Genomic DNA, 12,600 nt, shown 5'->3' on the forward strand with positions numbered 1-12,600 from the left:
AGATAAAATAAAATAAAAACAGTAATACTGCAATAATAGGTGCAAAATCTGGATTGAAACATATCTGATGCAGTCTCTCTCATATTTAACCAAAACTGTAGTTTTCTTACTGGCACCATTTATTTTGGCTGTGGCGTATTCCAAACCAAATATGCCCAGTAGATAGAGCCTACAGGATAGATCAGCAAGAATATTTAGTATTTGCTCTGAATGCAATTTCATCTCGAATAGCGCCAATGCTTGAGTTAGCTACTTCTACGTTAGCGTTTTCATCAGACACTCCTATATAAATTTTCCTTCAATGAAGGGTTTCCTGTGCTGTGCGATTAGCTGAGCTACCTCATAACTAGCCAGCATAGAATTTCTTGCACTTCATTAGCATGAAAAAACTGCTGTTGTTGAGCTGATATGGCAGCTGCTAATTGTTTTACTTTTTGATCTCAGCTCATCTTGATCTCGCACCAGTGTAAGAGCTGAAGGCCTGATGTTTTGTTTCATAATGTCTTTTAATATTATATTCCTTTTTTACTAGAACTGATTCCTGGCAAATTAAACAGACACATATTCCGCTGACCTCTGTGAAGAAATATTCTTTGCCCCAACGTGACTGAAATTTCCTGCACTCACTGTTGATTTTCCTTTTTCTTGGTTGTGCCATGGCTCGCCAAAACGTGATTATCAATTATGTTTCCTTCAGTTTGTTCGGTTTGTTTTACTTCATAATAGGAACTGTTGCCTAATTGAAGGTATGTCATAGCGACACCCGGTGGGTATTTATTGAATTACGTTCGTTTTTGTAAAGCGTGCCAGATTCTACAGCCATCAGCTTTGCCGTCACACCAGAAGTCATTTTTATAAAGCTGAATGATATGACACGATGCATAAATGTGCATAAAACACTTAAACTCAGCAGTTCACATGCATTTGTTGCCTCATAACAAATTTCACAATATACACAATGAACTAACAAAAGTTTATAGTTATAGCCACAGCCATATCACCCTGCAGCCCAAGACCAGTTACTCAGGCTGAGCCTGGTCAGTACCTGGATGGGAGACCACATAGAAAAACTAGGTTGCTGTTGAAAGTGGTGTTAGTGAAGCCAGCAGGGGGCGCTCAACCTGCGGTCTGTGTGGGTCTAAATGCCCCAGTATAGTGAAGGTGACACTATACTGTCAGTGAGTACCTTCTTTCGGATGAGATGTTAAACTGAGGTCCTGACTCTCTGTGGTCATTAAAAATCCCATGGCACTTCTTTTAAAGAGTAGGGGTGTAACCCCGGTGTCCAGGTCAAATTCCCTCTATTGGCCCTTACCCATCATGGCCTCCCAATCATCCCTATCCACCGAATTGGCTCTATCACTGCCTCTCCACTCCACCTATAGCTGGTGTGTGGTGAGCGCACTGGCGCCGTTGTCCTGTGACTGCCTTTGCATCATCCAAGTGGATGCTGCACACTGGTGGTGTGGAGAGACCCCCTCATGATTGTAAAGCACTTTGGGTGTATCGCCACATATGATGAATGCGCTATATAAATACACATTACATTGCATTACAAAAGATACATTTAAACAGGTATACCTTTTTTCGGGTTATGCTGAATAAATTTATGATCCATATATTTAGCATTTCAACAATCTGTAAACAGATGATGCACATGACTATTTGTTTCACATAACTGCTCCTTTACTCTTCTTGCTTCTCCCGTTTTCAAAATAAGAGTCCTACACACATAGTATGTTTAATACTAGATTAGATGAGCATAAAATACGAAAAAATATATGGTAATCTCAAAAGTTGTAGTCAATCATACATAGCTAAGGCAGGGGTCAATACCCAGTTCCTGGAACTCAGAATTCAGCTCTAAAGCTGCAGTCACACTACACTTTTCTCCCCATAGACTTCCATTCATTCATTCATACACATGCGAATGCGTCAGACCTGAAACGAAAGGTTGTACGTCAAGTTTCACAGTTTGCTGCATTGCAAAGTTCAAGCTTAGTAAACTCTGACCTGTGAAATTGCATCACATGATTGCATGAGACCATTCGAGGATCAAAACATGACCTCTCTGGACAGAAATTTAATACATGGAGCAATCGCTCGCTTTATTAATGTCTAATCATCTTTTCGCTGCACCATACGACAGAATTTTGCAAGCTCAAACTCTAGTGTGACTGCAGCATAACTCTGATCAAACGCTTAATCATTTTAGTCAGGTGTGTTTGGTCAGGGTTGCAAGTGAAATCTCCAGGGTTGGTGACGCCTGACCTAGGGTGTGCATATTAATCACATGTGCAATATTACAGTCTGAATTTTGTTCTGATTGGCCTGTTTTTCACCTGGATTTTGCACTCATGATTAAAGGGAACAATGAAACCATGGTGTTTGAGGCTCACTGTGTGTGATTTTCATAAACTGAAGTCTTATTGTTCATCTATGTCTTGGTATTTTCACATTTTCATTACGGCACCCTTTGGAAGCTTTGGTTATGGCTTTATGTCACAGCACCAGCAGATGTCAGCAAACCACGGTCAGAAATAAATGCAAATTCATTCATTTTCCTCCGGCTTAGTCTCTTTATTCATCAGGGGTCACCACAACGGAATGAACCGCCAACTTATGCAGCATAGGTTTTACACAGCGGATGCCCTTCCTGCTGCAACCCAGTATTGAGAAACATCCATACACATTCATACACTACGGCCAATTTAGCTTATTCAATTCACCAATAGTGCATGTCTTTGGACTGTGGGGGAAACCGGAGCACCCAAAGGTAACCCACACCCACACAGGGAGAACACGCTAACTCCACACAGGAACGCCAACTGACCCAGCCGGTACTTGAACCAGCAGCAGTGCTAACCACTGAGCTATCTTGTCGCCCCTGAATGCAAATGAACCTAACTTAATCATTACAACAGTTGAAAAAATTGTGAAATGTGAAAATAAAACGAAAGTAGAAATTTGCTGCATTACATTTACATCAACACACAATCAGATTTACTATTATTTGTTTACTTGGGAAAAAAATCAGCCAATCACGCATGTTTCTGCTGAGCTTATCAATGCAATAACCAATCCGCTGTGTTTAGATTAGTCACTGCTGTAATCTCATTTGCAGCATCCTTGATTAAAAGCAATGTTTTGGGTAATTACCAATCACGGCACGGAATAAAACATTTTGAGTTTCCTTTTTCTCAAAATAAAAGCAGTGTAGTATTACAGCCCTTTTTAGTAATGGGTTTCTTTTTTAAAATATACAATTTACATACAATTTTAAACAGTTTATTGTTATTGGTAACCTTTTATAGTATTTCGATTAGGTAATTAATAACATTTTTGACAGATGACAACACATTAAATTAATAAAATACTACTAATTATACAAGCAGCGCAAACATATGATTCATAAGATATTTCATGACAAAAAATATATTCTTAATCAGAAATATGCTTGTGCAATTAAAGGTTATGGCTATTCATTTATATTACAGATGGTGTAAAGCAAATGAATCACACATCACCTACTCAAATCTCCTCTTGCCAAACTACATGCTCTGATATCATGATTAGAATAACAAAACATATTTTTGGCTGTGTAATATTCTTTTCAGCCACCCACTGCTATTTTTGTACCATCTGTGTTTTTTGTATTTAAAACACATACAGTTGAATTTTTTTTTCTTTTTTAAATATTTCCCAAATTATGTTTAACAGAGCAAGGAAATTTTCACAGTATGTCTGATAATATTTTTTCTTCTGGAGAAAGTCTTATTTGTTTTATTTCAGCTAGAATAAAAGCAGTTTTTAATTTTTTAAAAAACATTTTAAGGTCAAAATTATTAGCCCCTTTTAGCTATATTTTATATAGTCTACAGAACAAACCATCATTATACAATAACTTGCATCATTATACAGTAAATAATATAGTTTTGTTGTCCTATATGCCATCCCAAATCTATCTATCTATCTATCTATCTATCTATCTATCTATCTATCTATCTATCTATCTATCTATCTATCTATCTATCTATCTATCTATCTATCTATCTATCTATCTATCTATCTATCTATCTATCTTTGTTTTGTCACTGAGTTGGTGTAATATGAGTGAATCTGCTCTTCCAGCTGGTGTCTCTGTGGGAGTGAAAGCAGTTTCCGGCCTGTGGGAAAATATGTGGTAGGCAGTAATTGATTCAGTTCTCTGCTACTGTGAGCAGAATAAGCTATAGAATAATCATTCCTCTGCAACTCATTGCTCTACATTTTCCTCATTTTCACCCCCACTTTTGCCAATCTCTACAGAATTCTGAACCAATTGTTTTGTTGAACAGAAATCTCTGCTTTCAAAGAGCTTTGTACAGCATTGTGCACTCCATCGTGGATGTTTTCATTTCGTATTTAAGCACACCACTTGGATCTACTAAAATGTTAAACAATATTAGCTATTTATTTGATTGTTTTTTAGTTAAATAGTTTTAATCAACTGTTTAGTTGATTAGTTATCATTACCATAGTGCACAGTGTTACATTAGGAATAGAAGAAATGTTCTTCATTACAAATTGTCTACAATATAACTTTAAAATATGCAAATGATGCATTATTTAATTAAATATCTACTAATTTGCATATATTCAAAACATCTTAATATTGGTTAAGGGCATCACGGTGGCTCAGTGGTTAGCACTGTTGACTTACAGCAAGAAGGTCGCTGGTTGGAGTCCCGGCTGGGTCAAATGGCATTTTTGTACGGAGTTTGCATGTTCTCCCAATGTTGGCATGGGTTTCCTCTGGGTGCTCTGGTTTCCCCCACAGTCCAAAGACATGTGCTATAGGTGAATTGAACAAACTATATTGGCCATAGTGTATGTGTGTGAATGAGAGTATATGGGTGTTTCCCAGTGATGGGTTGCAGCTGGAAGGGCATCTGCTTTGTAAAACATATGCTGGAATAGTTGGTGGTTCATTCTGCTGGGGCAACCTCTGATGAATAAAGGGATTAAGCCGAAGAAAAACGAACGAACGAATGAATATTGGTTAATGTCACGCATGGGCTCTCTCAGAAAGGCAAAGAATCGCAGGAGTTGTCAAACATTCAGTCCATTCTTTTCTTTTTGGCTTAGTCCCTTTATTGATCTGGGGTCGCCACAGCGGAATGAATCGCCAACTTGTCCAGCATATGTTTTACACAGCGGATGCTCTTTCAGCTGCAACACATCTCTGGGAAACATCCATACACTCTCATCCACACACATACACTATGGACAATTTAGCTTACCCAATTCACCTGTACCGCATGTCTTTGGACTTGTTGGGTAAACCGGAGCACCCGGAGGAAACCCACGCGTACACGGGGAGAACATGCAATCTCTACACAGAAACCGCAAGTGACCCAGCCGAGGCTTGAACAAACGACCTTCTTGCTGTGAGGCGACAGCACTACCTACTGCGCCACGTATTCGCCCTGAGTTATCAAACACGTAGATTTTTTTACAAACACTCACTTGGAAGACATAGGTAACACAGGAGACTCGGGGGTGTAGACAAGCATAACGTAGAGAACACCGGACCAGGGACTAAACCAAGCTAAAGGGTATAAATACACAAGGACATGATGACACTGATGATACACAAGGGAATACACAGGTGAGGCTCATGGAACATTAACAAATGGTGGGAACTAGAACAAAGGGGTCACGTGATTGTTATGTCCTTTTATGTATTAATTCTGCTCTTTTTATTTTTTGGAAGTATTTTGTGTCTCTCTGCAAGAAGCAGCTGCTTGCTCCTTTGTTTGGTCCTGCCCCTGCTCCAATTGATGCCACACCCTGCCTAGTCAGCTGACTCCTGGCTGCCTATAAATTCTTCCTCTGTCACTTCCTGTTTAGCTATTTGAGCTCACTTGTGGTTGGTAGTGGTGTGTTTACGATTATAGAAAGAACTTGTGTGTTTGTTAGTTAGATTTGTTGAATTGGAGTTTGTCTAAGTATCTGAGGAAAATCTGTGAAAGGATTTAGTGCATTAGTTCTTGCTTTGTTGACATTGAAAATCTGATCTCTGCCTGTTAAATGACTATGCTGTTTTGCCCCTTTTGGATTTGTTTGCTGATTGTAAATATTTGTACATAGTAAGTAGGGAGCTTGACGTCATTTTCTTTTATATGTTCTTTTATTGATTGTTTTTGGACGAGGAAATAAGGTAAGAAAGTGTATTTTATTTTCTTTCCTTTTGCTGAAAATAGGGAATTTAGAGGGATTAAGATTGTTTTGTTTATTGTTTTGGCCTGGTCAGTTCCTGAAGTTGAAAAAAAAGAGACAAATTTTGTTTGAGAAAATCATTGTGAAAATAAAATCTTTATATATTTTCTTAAGCAGCATTAGCCCCTTTCACACAGTGATATCGGTAAATATCCGGAAAATTTCCAGAATGACTTTACCGGTAAATTCAAAAAAGCGCTGTTCACACAGGCGAGGACGTTACGAAATTTTTTCGGAAAAGACCACTCACACATCCATTCCAAAATACTGGTAAATTCTGACATCATTAAGCAGAAGTTACCTCTAAACGGCAAGGCTTGTATTTGTAAACATTTGACTACATTACAAACTCTGTGGATGGATCAGTATAGTGAACAACTTTGATGAAAGCATAAAGAAAAACTTTCTCATGTCGAGGTGTTCATAATTTGTGTGTGTGCTGGCGCTAACCAGCTGCTTTACGTGCCAACGCGTCGGAGCTTAAAGGTAAACAAACAACGGCTTATCATATGCATTTTATCGATAATTATTTACACAGTTGGCATTAAGAAGGAACATAGAAATGTAATCTGACTAACATCTAGCAGCTAAATGTGTCTGGAAAAACATTCACAGGCTTTTATTCTCACAAACCGCACGAACTTGAGTGTTCTGATTGGCTAAAGTAGACGTCTTACGTCAGCGCATTCTAGACGTGAATGCACTCATTCCGGGAATCTTCCTTCTGCGTTCACACAGCGCAGCATTCCGGCAAATTACCGGTAATGTTACAACTTTTCTTTCCAGAAAATAGCCGGAACAAATTTACCGGTATTTTCAGAAAGGGCCTGTTCACACATACAGACCTTTCCGTAAAATTGCCCGTAATTTTCCGGAAAGGTCTGTATGTGTGAAAGGTCTATTGTGTGTGCAGTCTTCCCTTTCATGTCTCGTCCTTACCCCTAGACGGGGCGTAACATGATACAAATGAACACACATGGAGCATGGAAACATGGGGGAAGATCACATGACACAACATGGGAGTCTGACATCACCCCCCACCCCCCTCTTTGAAGGAGCGACCTTGCGCCTTTAGCGAAAAAGACGAGGAAACAATGATGGAAAGGAGGGGGCCGGGGAGGAGTCTTAGGAGGGAGGAACCAGGAAGGTAGCTGGAGCAAGAGGCATAGGACCCAGGACACAGCCAGGAGGATGGCCCAGGGTGGAGTCGATGAAGGGAGGAGCCATGGAGGAGGAGCGGTCGCTGACTTCAGGGGGCCGACAGTGGGAGACGCCATAGCTGGAGGTGGAGCCCAAGGAGAAGATGGAGAGCCATAGGGCGAAGGTGACGTTGAGGTCCCGAAGGGCCGAGGTGGATTGGACAGCTCACCCGACAGACACGACAACACTGGTCCTGAAGCCCGCAGCGAAGCCAGAGCGACACAGGACCAAAGCGCACCTGGAGGGGAGGAGGAGCTCAACATAGCTGGCAGGACGTAGGGACGAGGTGCAGCCAGAGAAGTGTAGCCCAGAGTTGGAGGAAGGGCGACAACTGACCAAGGCAGAGCTGGAGGGACGAGGGAGCCTGGTGGAGCTGGTGGGCTGATGGCCCACGGAGGAGCCGAGGGAGGAGAGAGCCGGAGGGCGGAGGAGATGATGTCGGGTGACAACCTCTGGTTGGCGAAGCAGGTAGGCAGGCCCTTAGTGAGACCTCCTCTCCTAGAGCTGGAGGGTGAGCTGATGGACTGGCTGACTGTAGCAGCACTGGAGTAGGTTGAATGGCTGTTGTCGATAATATCAGTGGAGGTAAAGAACACGCCGCACTTTTTCTGTTTTGGTCCAATATTATGTCACGCCTGGGCTCTCTCAGAAAGGCAAAGCATCGCAGGAATTATCAAACACGTAGATTTATTTAGAAACACTCACTTGGAAGACATAGGAAACATAGGAGACTCAGGAACAACATGGGTTGTAGACAAGCATAATATAGAGAATACCAGACCAGGGACTAAACCAAGCTTAGGGGTATAAATATACAAGGACATGATGATACTGATGATACACAGGGGAGGAACACAGCATAGAACATTAACAAATGGCAGGAACTAGAACAAAGGGGTCACGTGATACAAATGAACACACATGGAGCATGGAAACATGGGGGAAGATCACACACAGGAGTCTGACAGTTAAGTTTTAAGTTATATAAATCTTTTTTTTCCTGACACATTGGAGTCAAAACTATTTGCAAGTTGGATTTTGGAATCTCTTTTTATAACAAAATTCTGAAAAATACACACACACACACACACACACACACACACACACACATACAGGTATATAGTGTTTACAGGGACAGCATGTAACCACTGTGGTTTAGGGGGACACACCTTTCCTTACAACCTACAAATGAAATTTATATATCAAACTATCTGTTATGGCCTCATTAAGATACATCTCACTTAAAAAATCACATGAGACCATGGAGTTGTGGAAAAACTACACCTGTTTTTTCACAGGCTTAAAGGGTCATCTGTATCATGGTTTGTTGGGACACACAGGTTTAAAGGGTCTCCTTGTGTAAATCATTCATACACAACAAGCAAAATGGTTTAAAAGGGTCAAACATGGTTTACCAGGACCAGTAACATAACAAAAACACTGACTGGGGTTAGATGCATACTTCAAGAAAATTATGAATGAATGAGAAGTTTTTTTAATTGTTTCTTAAACATCATTGATCTGTGATCTGTGCTACACATACTTGCTGTTTACATGTACACACAATGTGCTAATTCATAGTAATCTGAGTAAAGAGTTAATTGCATTAATAATAACATTATAAGAATAATAAGTAATAATAAAAACAAGCTGCCACAAAACTTACTGAATACTAAAAACAGTATGCAAAGGTCAAAAATGTTAAAACTGAAGTACATCAAGTACATCATACATTTGAAGAACAGGAGTAAAAACCCTGTTACAACAGTGAATCAAAATGTACTCATGAAAAACAGAACCTTGTAAACGATAACAAATAGTGGGGAAAAAATCTTACCCTTGTCATTTCAAATTAACTTCATATGCTCAGATATAGAAAGGGATGCAATAAATACTAAAATCAGTCCAACATTTAAAATGAGTTTAAAACGGTTATTTTAAAAATATTAAAAAATTAGAAATCTAAAGTTTAAAAAAGTAGAAATTGTTCACAGCGTTCACATTTTGACTTAGTACAATTGTCCAAATGACATCTTTTAGACTTTTTCTTTAGACATTAAAATGAACCGTGGTTATCAAGGCATGTATGCCTTAATATAATGTAAATCATTTTTGATATCAAGAATTCGGGCTGGTACTTGTGGAAATGTAATTCCTGATATCAACAATCAACATTTTTGATATCACAAATGTAATTATTGAAATCAAAAAATATACGTTTTGACTTATATTTATTCTCAGGATCTATGGCAAGCCGTTTTGACTTTTATTCATTCTCAGTATACGTATTCTTGATATCAAGAACTGAATTGTTGATTTCAACAATCAACATTCTTGATATCAACAATTTAGGTAAATTTTGATATCAATATTACATTTCAACTAGTAACAAAGTAAATTCTTGTTATCAGCAATGATGTCACCATTTGCAGAAATACAATTGTTGATATCAAGAATTCGGATTTTTGAAATCAACAATTTAATTCTTGATATCAAGAATTTATATCCTGTTATCAATAAAAGACAAAACGGCTATTCTGGCAAGCCGTTTTTACTTTTATTGCTTAACCAGATATGAATTCTTGATATCAAGAATCCGAAGCCTTGATATCAACAACTTAATTGTTAATATCCAGAATGCGAATTGTTGATATCAGGAATTGAATTTTCCACTAGTAACAATGTAAATCCTTGATATCAACAATTCAGTTTCACTTGTTAAAATGTTCATTCTTGATATCAGAAACTGAATTTCAACTAGTAAGAATTAGAGTTATTGATATCTGTAATTGTATTTTCACTAGTTAAATGTCACCATAGACTGCCATTCAAATTTAATTGTTGATGTCAAGAACTGATTTCTTACTAGTTAAAATTTTTATTTTACAAATCAGAAATACAATTCTTACTTGTACATTTCTTTTACAATACAATTCTTTTATTTTTGATATCAGTTGTCATATGGATACCAGTGCAAATGTCTATTCTTGATATCAACAATTGAATTGTTATTAATGAAAATTGTAATATTTGATCTAGTAAAAATGTTAATTTCTGATACCATAAATGTGCTTGTTACTAGTAAGAAAGACTTTTTAGATATCATAATTTATATTCATATCAGAAATCCATTTTCAGATATCAGAAATAACAAATTAACATGTTGAAATACATCTAATTAATATCAAGATTTAACATTTCAACTAGTATCAAATTAATTCTTGATATCAGGAATTGACATTTTTACTAGTAGCAAATTCATTATTCATATCAATGAAGGCAGCTGATATCTGAATTTAGCTTTACAACTAGTGAAAATATAATTACTTATATATTCAATGATATTTTAACTAGTAAAAATATTCTTGCAGATATCTAGAAATATCATTTTTACATGTAGAAATACCGGTAACACTTTATAATACACACTATGAATCATTTACTAAGAATTAGCATCTAGTGAATTCCCTATCTGTTAAGCATTAACTGTACATTAATAAGCGTTAGTAAGCAGTTTATAACTGCAGCTACAAATGATCTATCATTGACTTACAACCACATTCATAATGTGCTTAATAATTGTACTTTCATACTTTGTTAATGATTTACTTTTCATTACTAAATTAAATATTGCATTATTTACAAACCAGTTCTATTTAAGAGTAGTCGATGGTTAGTAAATGATTAATAAACTATTGAAATCAACATTTATATAACTTATTATTTAGGCATATACTAATAGTTAACTAATATGTTAATAAATGCTTTATTAACTCAACTTCATTCAGTTTTGTGATCTAATCTAAAGTGAGGACTATTTATGCTTTATAAATCTCTTATAAATGACAAATAAAGGCTCAGTATCAGTTGAACAATCATCATTGCAAACTTATCTAAAAAGTAAAATTACTGTAAAGTTTAAACATTGCTGAATAACAGGAGTGTCAAAATACAACATAAAATTGGATAAAACAACAGCAATATAGTAATTTAACAATATAATAAGATGCAGTGTTTAAACTGTATGGTAATTTTATTTCACGTAAGGTTGCAGAGATTTATTTTTTATTTGATACTGTTTCATTTGTGTATCTTTAAATGAATAGGTATGAATAATGTTGTTTATGTTTGTTTTTCCTGTTTGGAATATAACTGAGCCTTTAACTGTCATTTATAAGAGATTTATAAAGCATAAATTGTCCTCACTTTAGATTAGATCACAAAACTGGATGAAATTGAGTTAATAAAGCATTTATTAACATACAAATTAACTATTAGTATATGCATGAATAATAAGATTTATAAATGTTAATTTTAATAGTTTATTAATCATTTACTAACTCATTCTGAATGATCTTTAAAATACACAAACTATTCTTAAATGGTTTGTAAATAATACAATACTTAATTTAGTAATGAAAAATAAATCATTAACAAAGTAGGAAAATACAAGTATTAAGCACATTATAAATGTGGTTGTAAGTCAAGAATACAGCATTTGTAGCTGCAGTTATAAACTGCTTACTAACGTTTATTGATGTAGAGTTAATGCTTAACACATAATGAATTCACTATTTGCTAATGCATAATAAATGGTTCATAGTGTGCAGATCATAAAGTGTTACCGAAATACCTATGGTAATGAGCTCATTAATATTAATGTGATTTGGTTTTCCCACAATTTGCTTTGAGTCAGACCAAGAGCAAAGACGGTAGAAGCAGATGCACAAAAACAACTCTTGTTTAGTCAAAGATCAGTTTTTAATTTACATTTTTAATCTGTAATCATAACAATAAATGTGTTTAACCTTAAGACCAACAGCTATTAAATTATAAAATATGTTTTTTAAAAATCAAATAAGTAAATGCTTTTTTTGTGACCTGCCTATATCATAGTGTTATTTTGACAAAACAATATATCAGATTGGAATAGACAGAGAATATCATAACTCAAAAGATAAAATGGTGTCCTTAGTTTAAATGGGGTGTAGGACTACAGAACTAATTGTGTCTGAAAATTTGACAAATCTTCTCTTTGGGCAATGTACCTTATCGTGTCATCAAAATGGACAAAAAAGTAATATAGAAAAATGTAACCCTGGCCTGCACTCTCAGAAAAAATTATACAATGTTGTACCA

The sequence above is a fragment of the Danio aesculapii genome, chromosome 16 (assembly GCF_903798145.1).
Source record: "Danio aesculapii chromosome 16, fDanAes4.1, whole genome shotgun sequence".
In the NCBI taxonomy this organism is placed as follows: domain Eukaryota; kingdom Metazoa; phylum Chordata; class Actinopteri; order Cypriniformes; family Danionidae; genus Danio; species Danio aesculapii.